The sequence below is a fragment of the Adiantum capillus-veneris genome, chromosome 11 (genome assembly GCF_014529385.1).
Source record: "Adiantum capillus-veneris isolate H3 chromosome 11, ASM1452938v2, whole genome shotgun sequence".
In the NCBI taxonomy this organism is placed as follows: Eukaryota; Viridiplantae; Streptophyta; class Polypodiopsida; order Polypodiales; family Pteridaceae; genus Adiantum; species Adiantum capillus-veneris.
The window spans coordinates 133,785,342-133,804,695 of record NC_140941.1 but is presented as its reverse complement, the minus strand read 5'-3'; the positions used below and the strand labels follow the sequence as shown (position 1 = coordinate 133,804,695).

Sequence of the window (19,354 nt, the reverse complement as noted above, 5' to 3'; positions counted from 1 at the left end):
AGAGAAAAATAGAGAATTATCCAATATATATATATATATAGGATAATTCTTTATTTTTCTCTTATGACTCTCTCTTTTTATTTATGTTGATGTAAGTCTAAACAAAACCCATGTTAATGTGTTGAAGGTGTTGTAGGATTGGAGAATATCTCATCTAGAGGACATTCAACCGCATTCAGCTATACAGGCCAGCCCTTCGAACAACTACCGAAGCATTCTATTTTTAAGGCATTGCATTTATTATTCACATGCAATCTAGTATAGTAGTGTTGGTACAGTTAATATCTCCCTTTCTCTCTCTGTCAATAAGTGATTTATTTCATATATCTCCATTGCTTCATAGCATATGTGCATTGATGACATTTTATGGTTAGAATGTAGCTATCCATGATCTCTCTCTCTCTCTCTCTCTCTCTCTCTCTCTCTCTCTCTCTCTCTCTCTCTCTCTCTCTCTTCGCAAGGCTTTCATCTGTGTCCATGAAACTTATGTGAGTATCAAGAAGAACATCACAACCTAAGGGAAGTAGTGTGTAATAGTATTGAGATATTAAGATTTCATTTCAATTTCTTGCGGGAAACAGATGGCTAAGAAAAATTTGTCTTTTAGCAAGAATGAGCACGTGGTGCTCTTAAGCAAGGGCAAGGAAGTTGCAAAATGAATCATGATCCAGTCTCTACCCCACAAAAAGCTACATGGAAGAGAGTTTCCTAGAGGCACATTGGTTGTAGCCGTGCAATCGACATCAGCTCCCGGTCTCACGTTGCCACATGTTCCACCCATTGACGATGATGTGTGAACCTTAGGTGCAGTAGTGGGTACAGTTGTGGCATGGCCGATAAGAGAATTGGTAATGAGACCTCTAAATTTTATTCAGTCTTACATGCTCTCTTTTGCAAGCAACATCTAACATTTTGTGTCCAGGCAAAAGGACAACGAACTATATCGTATGGAGGCAAAGGTTCGGTACCTGTCGCTCCACAAGCCACTAGCATAGCATCGGGTGCTCCACCCAAACCAAGTGTTTCAAAGCCTCCTCCAAAGACTCTTGGTGCAGAGGTAAGCCACTAGAGTTTAGTGCACTAATTACTCATGAAATTAATCGTTGTTTTCCAGTAACCTAGGGCAATAACTATTTGCCTATTACCAAGTAGTCGACGGGTGTCAAGAAAAGAAGTTCAGATCAAGCAAGTGAAGTTGTTGAAAGTAAGCGGGTCACACGAGCACAGAAAGAACAGGACCCTAGCTGGGAGCCCCTAAAAAAAAAAGGTAGAATTTCTTTGAAAAAGAATGTGGCTAGCACAAAGAAAGAAGTCACCAAAGCGAAAGAAGTGGAGAAGCTAGTGAAAGCCAGTGCAGAGGACACTACACAATCCGAGGTACTAGCACCATCAAAGGACCAGGTCCCTATTGTGAACTACTCAAGTGAAGAAGATGACGAAAGAGAGGATGAGGGGGATGAAGATCGCGGTCTTTTTACTATTACCGAGAAATCCACGCTGAAATGGGATTTGCTCGACGACACTTTGCACCGCCTTCAGGTTGTAATTTCATATATGGTAGGCTCATCTAACATTCCTGACGCAAACTACAAGATTGAAAACTTTTCTAGTACCGTTATATAGGATACTCGCAAGGTACCACTGCCACCAGTGCCATTGTGCCGCTTGTTACCACATCCAGCGGTACAGCCAGTGCAAGATCGGGTGAACAATCTAGCGTTGGAGTTATCTAGAAATGGATATGTTTCACATTGTGTCAGGTTCATGCTTTCAATAAGGACTCCAGATCTAGATCCAATAGAAGTTAGTCATGCTATTCGAAAAACCTGGGATCCAATATGGATGCAACTTATTGAGGATTTTGAGAAACAATTGCATAAATCCGGGTGGAGGGATGTGAAAGGAAAAATGTTGTACACATGGGATGGGAATCACCGTCTTCGGGCATGGAATGCACAAATTGATACAGGTACATGACTTTTTACACTATTGTTTCTGACAAAGGTATCAAGATGAGATGAATTTTGTGAAACTCTGCAAGATGATTTTGCTAAGCAACTCACAAAGAGGAGCCTAAGTATCATTGCTGTGTGGAAGCCTGCATGGTTAAGGTCACTATAGAGAACAAGGGAGAAGTTCTCACTGTGGTGGCACGCTTGAATTGATAAGCTTAGCTATAACATGATTAATTCATCCTAGTCAAATTGATAAGCTTAGCTATAGCATGATTATTGCTTCCTAGTCAATTCGATAATCTTAGCTATAGCATGATTATCGCTTCCTAGTCTTTTGATGGTGTAAGTTCTTTTGGCACAGGATTAATGACAAAGGTTACGTAAAAACTTCCTTCATAGATATGCTATGTATGGTAAGAGCAATGGGAACAGCCAACATGGATACATTGCTTAAGGGTTTAAAGATGTTCTAGGCCAGTTGCAACGAGAATTAGATGCTGAAATGAATAAGCGTGGGGGCTTGCGGAGACGCTGGTACAAGGTTCCTCTTATCGTGCTATCCCAACTTCTATATCCAATAAGTTTCATTGTCCTTTTGGTTATTCTCACCATGAGAATGTAGTGGATCAAACAAAGAATGAACTAATGTCACGATTCAGGCAAAGTATACATAGGCTTTGCAATCTGCAGGTAATAAGCTAAATGAGCTCTCAACGGAGGAGTTCACTACCCATTACTGCAACGCATTCTATAAGGCTGACAAGAAAGGCCAAAAAAATACGCAACGGGCATCTGCAATTGCGGATCCTAACTTAGGAGAAGAGTGGTGGAGGTAAGACTAATAGGGATTTCTTTCAAAGGGAGTTAAGTTTACATTCACGTGATGCTTAAAAATTTTTAACATTTGTTTCTAGATTGCTTATGGACATAGAGTGGAGCAGGAGACCAAAGTGGTTGACAGATGATCGAATATATAGTCTTGCATGCACCGACCTACCAGTCCATTATCGTAGCAATGTGCTAAGGGCCTTGGTTAGCGATGACCCAACCACGTTATATCCAAGCCTAAAATCCACACTAAGTAAGGTCATTTTGTGATAAATGTTTCACAAAAAAAGAGTATAGTATTCTATAACATAGTTGTGTGGTAATGTAGGCGACCACTCCGTGTTTTGCACATGGTTACGTCGAGAGACATGGTGGAATCGACTTGTGAATGAGGCTACAAGACAATATGCACTGCTGAAGAAATCGTGTCGTCTCCCTGAAAACGACACCCTTGTGACAACTATACGAGAGTGGCAATCGAGGTACAGTGGCACATTGTATGAAGTGGAGTGTGAGAGATTGAAAGGTGGACTCAAAGCTAACAAGAAAAAACAGAAGGAGGGTAGTAACATGGCTGCCAAACGGGCATTTTACAGGTATGTAATCTTGTCCTAATTGATTCCTAAACCCTAAACAATTTGGGTGGTTGACAATAAGTATATTTTGGCAAACATATACCTGATGGGTGCGGAACATGGGTTGGACAGATAGAGTTCTAGTTACAAAAGAGTGTCTTAATGTGAAGCACACTGCATGCATGTATACGGAAGAACAACGTGTAGCATTGTGGCCAAAAAAAGTGTATGTTGAGTGTCCTCTTTTCATTGAATTTGCAAAGGACACATCCCCCCCCCAATGAGCGGGAGCATTTCAGGGAGGCGGAGACCGGCAGAGTTAAAAGACATCAAGAAGAGGTAAAAGCATACAAAGACATAATTAAACTATTTTCACGTCATGTGAGGATTTAACTGCAACCCGTGAAATTAATTTTGCCAGGGTAAGAACCTACGTTCCCTAAAAGGAAAAGATGTTGTGACTGAGGAGACACATAATGAAGAAGCGGAGGAGGAGGATCGCGAATCAAGGCGCAGTCCTTCGGAGTTTGAGGATGATGAAGAAGAAAGTGATGTGCCACCTTCTCCAACTGCTAAACCTACAAGAGCCCCACAATCTACCCAGGCAAGTATTCGCACACCCTTATTGTTCCCTCAATGGAAAGGTTGTACTAATAGTACTCGTGTAATTTATATGCTCTCCACAAGGGAGCAACGAGAAGAAGGATAAAGGTCAAGTAATGGATAGAGATACTTTGATACCTCCAAACAAGTTAAGTACATCAAGTCCTAAAGCAGGTCAAGAGGGAGACTCGCAATCAATGGGAGAGAACCTATTAACACCGAGACCCTTGTCGGAATGGAAGCCACCAAGAAGCCTAGAGAACGACAACACATTAATCGAGCCACCTCATCTTCCAACCCATGTACCCATGGAATTTGCGGGTATACAGGGGAACATTCAAGCTCCTAATTCCATGTACCCATGGAATTTGCGGGTATACAGGGGAACATTCAAGATCCTAATAGTCACAACACATCAAGAGTCTGAACCATCCAAATACTCCTCCATACCTCCCCAACAACAACAAGAACCATTGCCAATCAAAAGCTCATAGTCATGTTCCGGAGCCTGAACAAGCGCCACCAGCATCTCATACCACTTCAGAGCCTCATGTTCTTCCTCTGCATGACGAGGCACATGAGCAAGCACATAGATAGTGCACAGAGATTGGAATTAATATACGGCCTGCTCATATATGCCGCAGGCGTCCACTCAAAGTGAAGGATTGCAGGATGCCATACGCTCTAAGGAAATTCCAACAATTATTGGTCTACCGCGTAAGTATAGAATGATTGATTGTGGTATATGTTGTGCATTAAGCAAGGTATTTATTGTAGTGGGTGGATACAGAGGATGCAAATGGCACAATAACCGAAGTTTCAAAAATATTGTCTATTGTAGCAAAGACTGGTCACCGCGGAGAGCCTGCTCTTCTTGTTGGAGGTGAGAAGGTGTCTAGAAACAAAGAGAAGATATCTTTAAGTATACAAAATACAGTCACTTACCTGTTTGTTATATCCAGATGTCATGGTGCAATGCAACACTCCACCTCACTATGAAGTGCAGAATTCAATGGCACATAGCTCTGGTATGCTAACAACCTGAGGTACTCCTGGTATTACTATCTCACCTTACTAACTCGATATTCATTTCTTTCAAATTAGATCCTACGATTTTAGCTATTGATCTATGGGAGAAGCTGACGAGACGGGCAAGGGAGATGTAGGTGCCCTACTCACAAATATTGCTATAGTAGCTAGGCGAAGCTTTTGGGTGCGAGGCGGGACAACAAATGCAGGTTGTGATGCAATATTTTTTCATCTACCAACCAACACAAGTGTCGTCAGGAAAACATTACCCAGTATCCCCAAATGGAACCATTTCAAACTCAATCAAATCCATAAGGTCTTTGGCATTGCCAGGGAGTATCTTGATGAGAAGGGAAATTTGGTGTTGTTATGTCGTCGAGAACATGCATGGGCATTAGTGAGCTTAGAAAATCGAAATGGGTACTATCTTGACCATACAACTATCGTCCTGTGTGCTACTCCATTAAGCCTTCAAGGTGGTGTTGCGGTAGGTAAAACTACTTGCTTGGTTTGGAAAATTAGTGTGTGATAGAGTGTGTCCTCATTATGACTCTTAAGTCCCACAGATGTGATGCTTGGAAATCATTGTACTCCACTACATATTGAATCAAAAGCTTGATTTGGACGTTATCTATGATTACTACAACGCGAGTCATTGGCAACTCAAAACGGATGGCTCTTTTTGGCGAGGTATGCCGTGAGTTTTCAAGAAGTTCACCTCCATTGTATTTGCTTATCTAAATTTCCTCACATGCATTTATAATGATGATATCTCTGCAGGGGGCATGAAGAGAAGTTCAACTTTACAATAGAAGCTACTCTCTTTCTATACAGAGGAGGGTAATGTAGTATTACAAATGTATGTTGGTTGCGGTCTTCTTGCACGTCCGGGGCTGCAAATGGGTCGACATGTACTATTGCTAGATAGACAAGAGTCAATGGAAGAATTACAACATCTATGTAATGGTAAGTGTCTTTCTTCCGTGAGTAGTGTGAAATGGGAATTATGTATCCCTCCTAATATGATGCTATGTAAGATCGTTTGGTAATTGATCATCATGAAGGCACAGGCACAGGCACACTTGCTTCTTGCCATGCCAAAAGGAAACCCATAGTGTTTGATCTTAATGGTGTCGTGTTGAAACGGTGGCGGTGGGAAAGTGCTCCTTCCCACGCTGCGAATATTCATAATGTAGGGAGAATGGGTGTGTCATTGCAACCTGGGATATTGCTATTGCTGAGGGTGATGTTTGAGATTTTTGATGTAGGGGTTTGGAGCTCCATGCAAGAGCAAAATCTCACCCCCATTATTGATTTAATTAAGAGTAAATACAAAGTGGCTGGGTATGGTAATTTTTTTTTCAAGTTTTGCGTTCATCAAGGACACTGTGAAGAGAGGCACTGCGAAGACAAGCATCCAAAATTCAATTTGGTGTTTGTGAAGAACTTTAGATCTGAATTGGTTGCCTCATACATCACACACCCTTTGGACACCATTCTAGTAGATAACAATCCTGAGAAGGCAATCAAAAACTGTCATAAAATCTAATATCTAATATCTAACCAGCCCAAATGATTTTGTCATATTAAAATGATCACTTAATGTGGGAGAATAAACGGGGACAAGGGTTAAGATATAGACATGTGCTTATAGATCTATCTCAACACTAGGCCAATGGTAAAGGGGCCCAAATGAGAGATGGTCTATCCAAGAGAAAGGCTAACCAATGGAGCAAAAGACCTTAGGGCTAGCTTCATTGAAAACCTCCAATAATGTGTGTAAAAGTCCTTTGACCTTAGGTAAACTAGGGCTGAGCTTGAGGCGGGAACCTGACCCAGCTCGAGGTGCTAGTCTTGCTTGTCATGCTTGATGACTGAGGTGCTTGAGGTGCTTGATGATTGAGATGCTTGAGGTGCTTGACATGCTTGAGATGCTACGGTTGCACTTGAGGTGAGAACCCAGCCCAAGCTTAAAGTGCTTAAGGGCCAAGCTTGTGGTGGGAACGGGGCCTATGTATGAGGGGCTTGAGGTGTCAAAAAGTCAAATATTCAATCCCTACAAGGAGGGGGCCAGCCCTACATGAGGGGGGATGAGAGAGACCCACACACTCACACAAGGCATGCATGGTACAAAGAAAGCAGAAGGGACACTTGTCAAGTTCCTCCTCATGTTGCCCTCATGGTGTGTCTGAAGCCTATTGGTTGGCCACCCAAGGGGTCCAATGATAATTTAGGAGATTTAATTAATTAATTTTTCATTTATCAAGTTCTCTCTCTCAAAGGGGAAACGGGGACACTTGTCTCAAGGCTACCCTTGCTGCTTGTAATGCCTCCTGCTTGTGATTGGCTAGGCTTGGAGGGATCCAATGAGCTTCAAGCATGAGCTACAAGGGGGGGTCAACCCAAGCAAGCTAGGGGGTTGCTTAGAAGGTATACTCACCCACACACACTCACAAACACTCTCATGGTGTGCTATGCAAAGTGCAAGAGCTCCCTCTCCTTCTCCAAGCAAGTAGAGGTTGAGAGCCTACACCAACACTCTTGGCTATGGAGTGAAAATCCAACCAAGAGCCATGCTTCAATGCTTAAGCTTGCCATCTCCTTCTTATTCATTACTATTCTATTATGTATTCTATCAAGAAGAGTTATGATAAGTGAGGAACTAATTCTTTCTGCTATGAAATGTTTCTTCTTCCTCTTCCCTACCCTCATTATTCCATGCTAGCTCTCTCCACCTTTGAAGGTGTTTGAGGTCTTGGGACTGAGGCTTGGGATAGTTAAAGCTTTCTTCAAGTTTATGTTATGCTTGTGATGCATGAAGATTTCCATCTTCATTGATCACCTAGGTTACAAGGAACACAAAGATTGTATTGTAACAAGTCTCTCTTAATGGGAGAAATCATAATACAAATGCCTATTGGAGGGGAGACCGGCTCCACATAAATCCGGTCCTCAATTGTTGTCATGTGCTCTAAATTCTCTCTCTTGCAAATTTTTTGTTTATGCCAAGTTAACTAATTGCTATGATTATGTTGCTATCTTCAATTATGTTCATCCGCTATGCTCACAAAGTCATTTCTCAAAAGTACTCTCATTAATTTCCGCTACTCTCAAGTTAAATAGGCCAATTCCATTACATTGGTATCAAAGCATTTGGTTTCTCTTTTCTTGCTTAAGAAGAGAGTTCCTTAAGTAGCCGATAAATGGCTGATGTTGTTAATTATATTAGGGTAAGTGGAACTGGGATCTATTATCGGGTTTGTTGAGCCCACTATGTGGGGGATGGTGCACACCTCGGGAGCTTTGGACTTAATAATGAAATCGTTTTAGACTTGCCTACGGCTTTACCATTATTGAGCCATAAGAAGTTCGAAAGGAGCTAGCCCTCGGCAACTCTGCTATGTTGGATCTACTCCTCTACTCTCTATAATTAACCACTTCGAGCCGCGGGTGTAGATACTTAAGAGCCGATTTCCAAAGGCTAAGAGGAGTGGCAACTAAGGTTTTGAATTGCCAAAGCATACACTAAAGTACATACATAAATTTCATTAAGATGGCTGACAATAATCAAGAGAGTAGAATGAACATTGATAGCTTTGATTTTGCACATGAAGGTGCTAATGATGATGCTCCCATGTTTGTGAATTATCTCGTCACTAGGTTGCAGCAAGCTATGGGCAGCCCTGCTTTGCAAGCCGAAGTTACTCAACAACTTCGTGCTTATGGAATTTCCCTTCCTCTCCAAGAGGAGAGAGAGCTTAGGAGGGCACTTGAAAAGACCCCCAAAAGAAGACTCTCTCCCATTCGAGAGGAGGAATTCAAAGAGGAAGAAAGCAATGAAAGTTTAAGTTTCTCTGAAGATGTGGCTCCACGAAGACGGCGGTCTAGACGATCTCCCACTCCTCCCAAGAGGAAAATATCAACACATAGTCCTTCTCCTCATCACTCCAAAAGGCAAGAGAGGAAACAAATGAAGAAAAGGGCTAGGAAGAGGTCACCCTCTTCTCCTTCTTTTTCACCTTCCTCCTCTTCTGACGAAAGATATGGCTATTCTTCTAGAGAATACAAGAGGGGAGGACATTGCAAATCATTTCCTGCATGGAGAAGGTCACAAAAGCTAAAGAAGTTCAAGGAGGGAGGAAAGAGTATCTCTTTTCTCACCTATGATGGCACCTTTGGTGCTACCGGCAATGTGTTGGCCTTCATTCAGCAATTTGATGTGGCCTTTGGAGACGAGGGCTTCACAGAGTCCTCCAAGCTATGCAATGTTGCTATGCAATTCCAAAAGTCAGCTCGTCAATGGTGGGCTAGCCTTTGTGGCAATGGTGAAGCCCCAAAGACATGGAAAACTCTACGAGTTTCCATCATGCAGCAATTCCTTGCAAGCAATGCAAAGGACAAAGTGCTTACCGAATGGCGTAGTTTGAAGCTTCTCTCCCATGATTCTATCCACAAATATGTAGAAAAGTTTTGGGATTTACATCTCAAGGCTACTGTCTTTCAAAAGATAGATTTTACCGAGCAAAGGCAGCAATTCTGTGCGGGATTACCCAAAGAGATGGCCGAATACATTAACTCTCAACGGCCTGGTACTATTAGCGAAGTAATCCATCACACCATGGTTGCTTCACGCATCAATTTCGATCAAGGGGCCAGACGTAATGTCAAGCCCATGGAGAACAAAGACAAAAATGATGCAAAGGGGAAAACCAATGTTCAAATTCTTCCCAAGGCACTTCCAACAACAACAAAAACAATCGGTCCAAGGAGAAGGGTTTTTACAAAGGTAAAAACATACTCTCTCCTGAAGATCTTAAAGCTTTTCGCAAGGACCATAAGTGTTTCAAGTGTGGGGAGCAAGGACATGGACATGCTCACAAAGTCATTTCTCAAAAGTACTCTCATTAATTTCCTCTACTCTCAAGTTAAATAGGCCAATTCCATTACAAGAACCCACCACATACGCTTGTCACAGTAAGGAGTTACGATGGAGCGAGCAATGACAATTAGCTCCTCATGAATTTACTCCCATATATAGAAGGTCTTCAGCATATCCTCGGTTAGCATCGGATTATATCAAGAGCACGCCTTTCGAACAGGGTACGCAATGTATGTCATAGGCTTCATTTAATAGGTGATTGGTTTCAAATACAGTCTTCTACGACTTCTTAGTAAACTTTCAGTATTAATGTACTTTTTGCTAAGAGCAATGTCCCTAACCAAAATTTGATTGTAGTTTCTGCAGCAAATGGTTGGGGAAGTTGAGCACACAACGGAGGCGACACATGGTCTTGGAGGAGATGCGATCATGGCACATCCTAAAATGTGATGAGGGAACCAAGATAATTGTGTACACAACAATGTTCAGCTATTATATTGTAACTCAACATCATCAAATAAATACAGATATTTGGGTCATTTATTAGTGTCCACTCTATATCTTTGTTTTAATCTATTTGGATTTAGATATGTACATGTGATGAGGGGACCAAGATAATTGTGTACATAACAATGTTTAGCTGTTATATTGTAACTCAACGTCATCAAATAAATAAAGTTATTTGGGTCATTTATTAATCTCCACTCTCTATCTTTGTTTTCATCTATTTGGTTTTAGATATGTACACGAGAGAGAGCGAGAGAGAGAGAGAGAGAGAGAGAGAGAGAGAGAGAGAGAGAGAGAGAGAGATGTGAACATTGTAGCCTAAATGATTCTAGCATGTGATAGCGTGAACATGCACCCAAGTCAGAGTAATTTTTTTCTTTTGGTTCAATTTGATAGAAAGCCACATCGCAATGTGGGGGGAGGGATAGGGATTAGAGGGGTAGAGGAGAAGAGAGAGGGTAGGAGGAGCAGATGGAGAGATGTAGAGAGAGGCGGGAGGGAGGTGTAGGGGTTAGAAAACCATATTGCAATGTGGGGGGAGGTATGGGGATTAGTGCGGTAAAGGAGAAGAGAGAGGGTCTGAGGAGGAGCAGAGAGAGAGAGAGAGAGAGAGAGAGAGAGAGAGAGAGAGAGAGAGAGAGAGAGAGAGAGAGAGCAAGCATGGTTTAGTGGGAGAGAGGGAAAGAGAGAGGACAAATGAGGCAGATTGAGGGACATGGGGAGAGAGAGAGAGAGAGAGAGAGAGAGAAGAGAGAGGAAGGAATGAGGTAGAGGAGAGGGAGAGGGAGATAGAGAGAGGGGGGAGGGGAGAGGGAGGGTAGTGGGGGAGTGAGAAAGAGAGACATGGGAGGAAAAGAGGAGGGAGGGGGGGGGGGGGGGGGGGGGAGGGGAGAGAGAGAGGAGAGAGAGGGTTGGAGAGACACATAGAGAGAGAGAGAGAGAGAGAGAGAAGAGAGAGAGAGAGGAATGAGGTAGAGGAGAGAATTGAATAAGGAGGAGGAGGATGGCGGCTAGAGGAGGAGATGGAGGAAGAAGGTGGAGGGGAGGGAGGATGTTGGAGGAGGAGAAGCAAGTGGAGGGGAGGAGGCACATGGGCGGCAAGAGGAGGAAGGAGAGCTAGGGAGGGCAGCCCAAAAAAAAAAAAAAGCTCGCTCCATTGAGCTCGCTCGAAGACCTAACTCTTGTAGAGACATTAAGAAATCTTAAGCTTGATGAGGATGTATATGTCTAGGATTTGTCACATTTTCTTTTTTGTGCATAAGTAATTTGTTTAGGTGTTGAGAGTAGCGAAAAAAATCCAACATGCTGATGTGTTCTAATAAATGTGCATTCCTTTCTAGCCTACATTGCTTGCAACTCCAACAACAAAAAAGCTTCCAGTTCAAAGATGGAAGACACGAGAGAAAGCTATTGAAATAGGCTCCCTCAATGATAACTCTTTGTCGGCTCTGCTATTTTATGTCGGTAATAACCAGCTAACAATTGAAAAAATAAGCCATGAAATCAGCCCTACCACTACGACACGTAGTAATCGGGCCTTGTACAGGTGGCTTTTGTCAACCATCCCTATGTTCACAATTTTCTAATTGTTTGATACTCAATATGTTCATGATTGTGGCATGTTGAATGTAGATTCTCTTCACATGTGCCTATGGTGCTCAACTCTCTTTGCTTTGGCCTGATAGTGGACATTGATGATCAGGCTCTACGCTTCATCTTATCAAATAAAGCATCCACGTGTATGATGAATCTATTTGCAATGTAATCACCGCTATGTTTTTGTTATTGAGTTGGTATGCATTGTGGTGAGCAACAATGTGCTTAACATACACACTTTTACAGGTGGATGGAGTATCCTTAGGCTCAGATGTCCTTGTGCAAGTGATGCTTGTGGACTCTATGTGGTATTCTGTTGTGGATGCTACTATGGGAAAGCGAGATTCCATGCATGTCTTGCATAACTTCTTGTGGAAGAGGGACTTTGGTGAATGCTTGCTTACATTTTTTCCAATCATTTATAGGTGGTTTGTAAGCAGAGGACAAAGGACTGCTAGGTAGGCTACATTGTGCCTTCTAGTTGACATGTTGATGTTGTCTCTCTTTGCAAGAGGGAGCATTGGACATGTTGTGTTATGTATCTTGCCACACATGCAAAGATTGCAGGGCTATGTGCGAGAAAGAACCAAATTCTCTACTATGACCCACTTGGTTGCACGACCATAATGGATATTGTACCCGTTTTGCACAGGTAAATGGGTTGATTTTGTTCATCATAGCTTGAGGAGGTCGGTATATGAAACAAGTTGATATGGCTATCAATGGCTTTTTATCTTGCTTATTATGAATACAGTGCTATGGAGGCAATGGCCCAAGGAGTAAAAGCTCATGATGTCCAACATGCATTGCTTGAACCTTCCACCGAATTTGAGTTAAAAATGTTGAAAGTATGTCTCCTTGTGCTCTCTCATTCTTGGAAAATTTAGGGCATGTTAGTCATGTTAATGGTTTGATGTTGTAGGGCCCAATTCAACCAAATGTGATTGACTGTGGGTTTTATGTCATGACTGCCATTCGCTACATAATTCAGTCTTGCTTATAGGAGAAGAGCAAAAGCTGGGCATGCTAGTGTGTGTGTCGAGTGCTAGCTTTTTCCCATATGCATCTGGATATTCATCTCCTTTCTAATTTCCTCCAATCCTCTTGTGTTTGTCGATGTTGTGCAGGTGAAGAAGACAGGTTCATACACGATGATGTGTTGGCATTGAGGCAAAGCCTCCATAGTTGGTTCTTAGACGTAGTGGGGGGGGGGGGGGGGGGGGGATGAGATTATGGCTAGTTTTATGCGTTGCATTTTGTGCTAAAGGGAGGGAGGTCTATGGCTGGTTTTATGCGTTGCATTTTGCGCTAAAGGGAGGGAGTTCTATGGCTCGTTTTGTAACAACCTTTAATGCATGATAATCTATGTATGACCGGGTTTAGGGCGAGGTTTTGTGATAGTCTACGCACAATGGTTTTGTATCAGCCTACATGCTATTTGTGTTGACTAAAGTATGTATGGAGAGTTTTATGGTGCAATGTTATGTTCCACGTTTATGTTCTATGTCCTCAGGTCGATGTTGACGTTTCTAGTGCAATGTTCAAAAGAAAGTAAATCATTGGCTAGTGACTATGTTTATGTGGGCTTGTTTATGGTTACATCCGAGATCCATGTTTTTTCTATGTGCAGGTTCAGGACTATGTTTGGGTTTAGTTAGATGTATGTGGGAAGTGCCCATGTTTATGTATACACGCAGGTTTATGGTTACGTCTGGGTTTATTTATGTTTGCAGGTTTATGGCTACATCCGGGTTTAGTTAGATTTGGGGCCAATGTCTATGTTTGTTCATGTTTGCAGGTTTATTTCCATGTATGGGTTTAGTTAGATGTATGTAGAGAGTGGCCAATATTTTAGGTTGTAAGCGGGCATATATTTGGTTCTTCAAGGGATTGTATGCGTAGGAGTGTTTTCAACAGGAGGGTTGTTTCCATCAGAGTTTTATGCTTGAGCTTGAACCCCAAATTCCTCATCCATTTCTGGACATGCATCTAGTCCAGCTAAACTCCTCGAAGACAACCCTAGCTTTAGTGGTTTTGTTTGCATCATCAATCTACCAACCTTTGTGCAAGCTTGTATGTATGTATATATGGCTTATGGTTGCAATACATTTTGAGTCTCCTATAGGTAATCATGTAACAGAGATGGCTCAATCAATTTTTATGGTCATGCTTTTTGCGATGTTTATGGCAAGGTTTGACTTTATTTCCTGTTGAGTTGATGGCAAGGTCCAGTTGTGTCTAAGGAGACTCCCCGATTACTGGTGTTATGGAGAGGTTCGATTACTATTTTTTGTTGAGGAGTCTTGTATAATCGGGTTACGTCTATGGCGACTCGTTATTGGTGTTATGGGGTCGGAATGAGATGATGGTTGGTTTTATGTGTTGCATTTTACCGTAAAGGGAACCATGTCTATGGCCATGCCTCAGTTTTGTAACAGTCTTTTATGGCATGAAACTTTTATGTATGACCAGGTTTATGGCGAGGTTTTGTATTGGCCTACGTATATTGGGGTGGTTAAGTATCGGATGCCTACGTGCAATGTTCCCAATTTTTGGTGCAATGTCCTCAATTTGTGTCGACTAATGTATTTGTGGTGAGTTTTTGGTGCAATGTTCCACGTTTATGGTCTATGTGCTTGGTTTTGGGATGGTTTATGGCTATGTCCGAGAGCCATGTAAAAACATCTAGGTGCTCAGTTTTGGGCTTGTTTATTATGGCTATGTCCAAGATACAACCGTGTGTTGTCCAGGTTTATTGGCTAAGTGCATGTCTAGGGCTATGACCGGGTTTAGTTTTGGATGTATGGTTAGCGGCCATGTTTAGTTATGTTTGCAAGTTTATGGCTACATCCGGGTTTAGTGATCGGCTACCATGTTCATTTATGTTTGCAGGTTTATGGCGAGCTTAGTTATTATATGTATGTGGTACTCTCTGATAAGCCAATGTTTATGTTTATATTAGTGATCTAGAAAATACGGATGCACTCTGACCAAAATTTATCCTTTTTTATCTGGTACTCATGTATATATGGCTTATGGCAAGTTTGGCAGTCAAGGTTTAATATTCTGGTTTCGAGTTTGGCTCCAAGCTTAATAAGGTTGCAGTCCATTTCAAGTCTCCTATAACTGATCATGTAACACAAATGGCTCGCTCAATTTGATGTTTATGGCAAGGTTCAATATTACTTTCTCCTGAGTTTATGGTAGGTCTTGTATATGGTGTTATGGTGAGGTCCGGTTGGTGTTGTTATGGCATGATGTCGATCTTATGGGCAAGGCCAAGTTGTTACCATGCTTTTGTCGAGTTTATGGGCATGGCCCAAGGTTTATGACAAGGTCCGATTGGTGTTTGTGGTGACTCTACGTTTATGGTATTATGGTGAGGTTTGTTTTTAGTGTCATGCTGAATGTGTGTGCGTTTATGGTGAAGTCATGCTGGGTGTGTGTGAGCTTTTGGCAATCAATTTATGGTCATGTCTGAGATTATGGCAAGGTCCCATTGTGTATGGAAACTATAAGGACCCTTCCGAGGTTGATCTAGAAGACGCAAGAGCTGGCAAAAGCGAGAGCAAAATCAGAATCCCAAAATTGGTAAAAGTATATGTACATGGCTGATGTGCACGCATCCAAAACCTAGCAAAATCGCTGTCAAGATCAGTTGAAGCATGACCCTTTTGGGCTCAACTTCCAGCCCTATATAGAGATGCAAGACCTGGGAAAAGCCAGAGAAAACTCAGTCCATGAGCTTGTTGTCAACCACTTGGCAAAAGCCTTGTGTTGATGCAGTATGGTTTCATTTTTTCAGTGATATCAAAGAGACAACACTTCATTGTTGCGACCACTTAAGAGTGATAAAGAACAAACAACCAGATTAAGACAACCCAAATAAAATTTAGGATATCTACAAACTAGTCTAGCTTCTTGGGGACTACACATCATATAAATCTAATTGTTACAAAAACACATATATTGCAATTGTCCAAGCCATGTCACAAAACATACATAGCTTGCAAAGTTCCAATGAGGCATGACATATGAGGATGTCCCTAAACCGCACGCAAGTCATATAAAAGTAATTCATGTCTGCGAGGCATAGAACTTCTTGTATATCCGTCCATCATCAAGCTTCACAGTGAGATGCCGTTCACAATCAATATGCGATACCTCGTGGTCACATGCTATGATAGAACCATTGGCCGGGTTCTCACCATCCCATAACTGTACAAGGTGGTTCATGACCTGGGAAGTTGAATTTGTAGACAAGTGCTTCTGAGATAGAGGGAGAAAAGCATGGCATGTATAGCAACATACTATATTTGAGCCATCAATAAGAAGGGTTTTGCTACAACAATGCCGGCAATTAACATGTCGCCATTTCTCAAAGTGCATCTGATTTCGCCCTCGCTGGTGCTTACGTTTCAAGGAACCTGTGTTTCTTGTTTTTTTTGCTGGTTGGGGACAACCTTCAACTGCCTCACCTATGCCATCAATGATACACGATAGCTTGCCATGCCCAAGCGGTGTTTGTGTGACATTTGCCTGGATTTTTTTGATGCTACCCTTTCTTGGCAAGCTGATCTCCTCCGGCTCATGGAGATTCTCCTCCTTTTGCTGCAATGTCCACTCCGGTAACACATCAGCCAATTGTTGCAACAACAACTCCCTAGATACAATTGAATATCTCCATGTCAATTTGTTGTTTGCAAGATTGGTCCAATGCCATTCATATCAGTATCTAGTGCTTTGTCATCACATCCACTTCCTGTTTCAAAGACTTGGGCACATTGTTGCATTCCATCGCTGGTTGCAAGGTCAGCCACTGCATGCATGCTATCCACAATAGGTAAAATTGCATGAAGCATTGGAAAATAGTTTTGAAGTATTAACCAAAGCCCATATAGATGCTTACATTGGGAGGACCAGTCTAGGAAATCAACGAGGATTGCATGCTCACATGGTACCAAGAGTCCGATGTCATTCTTTGAATCTTGCAGAGTAATGTAGATTCTTTCACCACCTGAAGAGTTTCAGGATTAGTCTTGTATTGTTAGCATAGATTCTCCCCAGCAGCTAGTGCCTTTGTTGCAATCTTTCTTGAACCATACACAACAAATCATCCAGAATCCGTTGTCAATGAACATGCCATGACCTTTATTAAGAGGTAGATCAAAGAGAAAGTCCAGGGAGTGGGAAAATAGCTCACCTAGCTCTTGCTTTTGCTTGAAGAACTCCAAGAGAGTTCCTCCCATCTAGCTTCCACTCCTCGCATTGCCAACAAGTGCATGTAGTAGATCCAAGGCTGATCTATTTATCCTCGCATCCAAGAGAGTATACTTGACATATTTCCATAGTCTTTCCACTAAATTTGTTGTGTCCACATTTCCATGGGGAAAAAGACGTCCAAACTTTGGCCAGCATTCACGCCATACACATGACTTCGAGCACCATCCATTAGAGACATAACGTTGAATATTTTCATGATGGGAGTAGTCCAACAAGAGGTGCTGAAAGCAAGCTTCAAAGTCGTCCTTGGAGCTAGAGTGCATCAAGTTACACATTGAAGAATAAACATGGTCTTACATGTGTCTTGGCACTTGCGGTAAAAGATTCTCCACCCAAGCCTTTTTGACATGAAACCAACAAACTAGGACATGACATGCTACTTGGACTCATTGTCCTTCATTGTGTTCAACCCAACAAGCAGGATCATCTTTGATGGCTCTCAAGATGGCATTCAATTCTTGGGGACATTTGTCTATCACAATTGCATTCGGTCGTATGCTGCCCATGCTCGAGAATATTATCTGGATGGTCAATTCAAGGGCAACGCTATCCTGACATGTCCTAAGGTCACTAGTGCACATCATCATCCCTCTACCATTTTGATTTGGCAAAACAGGTGCATACAATGGCAACCCATAAACGTTTGTCTTGAATGTGTTGTCCACGGCCCACGCATTATGTTGTGAGAACCGAATACACATCTGAAGCATCCAATCATCTTGAATGATGACAACAAACGTCTTGTTGACGTCTTGCAAAGCATTTGGATTGTATGGTTGCACATATGCGACCTTCCAAAAGCAACTAGCAACTAAATAAGGACACAAGAAAAAGGAAAACATAAAAATGAAGGTAAGGCACTCCAAAGTACCTTCCCTGTGGCGTGTAACTTGAGAGCCTCCATGTACATCGCAGACCAATCATTCCCAGATGCATTTCCTAGGCCCCCCTTTCACACTGCTAACATGGCACTCCCCTCAGGTTTATCCCGCTTGAATTTGGCCAGCGTGCCCAGGCCCCCCCTACTGTCCAGGTTTAGTTTTTAGAGGTATGCACGGGCCAGATCCCCTCGATAAGCCCCCATCCAGTTCCTTGCCCTTGATCCCCTTAACCCCCCCCCCCCCCCCCCCTTAAATTCTATGTGTTATACAGTCATGAGGATAGGCCAACTTTGGCCTCTACCTCTAGTAGTAGGTCAACACCAAACAAGGAAAAGTAGGCATTTGATCACAAACACAAATTGATCCTTCTTTCTTCTTCTTTCTTTCTCACACACCCAAGGCCCACTCAAGTGGATGAAGCCAATTTCCCCTTCCAACAATTAGCCAATTATCGCGATCGAGCAAGGGCCACATACCATCAGGCAAGAGCTACGAATAGGGACGACCGCGATGAGTCGAGCGGCGCTGGAACAACGGAGGGTCTCGTACGGATCCTCTTATCTTACTCTTGCTACAATCCAAGTAGATTTTTTCCATGCCCACTTACATAATTGGGATATGTAAAAAATGAGCCTCTCTCTTCTCTCTCTGTCTCTCTCTCTCTCTCTCTCTCTCTCTCTCTCTCTCTCTCTCTCTCTCTCTCTCTCTCTCTCTCACACACACACACACACACACACACACACACACACACACACACACACACACACACACTATCATACCCTTAGGAGAAAAAGCACCTACACATAGAGGATCCATACAGAGCCAGATTACTTCTTTTCATAGAGGGCCTACTTTGGATGACCCACTGCAAGTTACCTAGTCACACTTTTATCAAGGCGTTCTTCTTGATTGAGCCATCCAGCTTGGTTGCTCACGATGCCTGAGGATGCGAGGATCTTCACACCATAGGCAAGGTGTACATTGGAGGCCATGGAGCATCATTGAGCGACATCAAGCCCCCCCCCCGCGAGAGCTGACCATGGAGGACATTGAGGCCATACTGCAGAGCGCATGGGATGATCACCATTGTCTACTTCCCCCACTATGCACCTCATTAGGCCTCATGTGAATGTACCCAACCCCCCATATGTTTTGAGCTAATGTACTATGTGATGAGGATTTTGATACCATAATGTTTTTTTAAAAAGCAATTTATTT

At 42.5% G+C, this 19,354-nt stretch overlaps 2 pseudogenes; both read left to right on the top strand.

Annotated features, from left to right (window-relative positions):
• Positions 1-662: 662 nt before the first annotated feature.
• Positions 663-10,319, top strand: LOC147448044 (uncharacterized; annotated as a pseudogene).
• A 1,708-nt stretch (positions 10,320-12,027) lies between these two features.
• On the top strand, positions 12,028-13,729 carry LOC147448043 (uncharacterized; annotated as a pseudogene).
• The last annotated feature ends 5,625 nt before the right edge of the window (positions 13,730-19,354 follow it).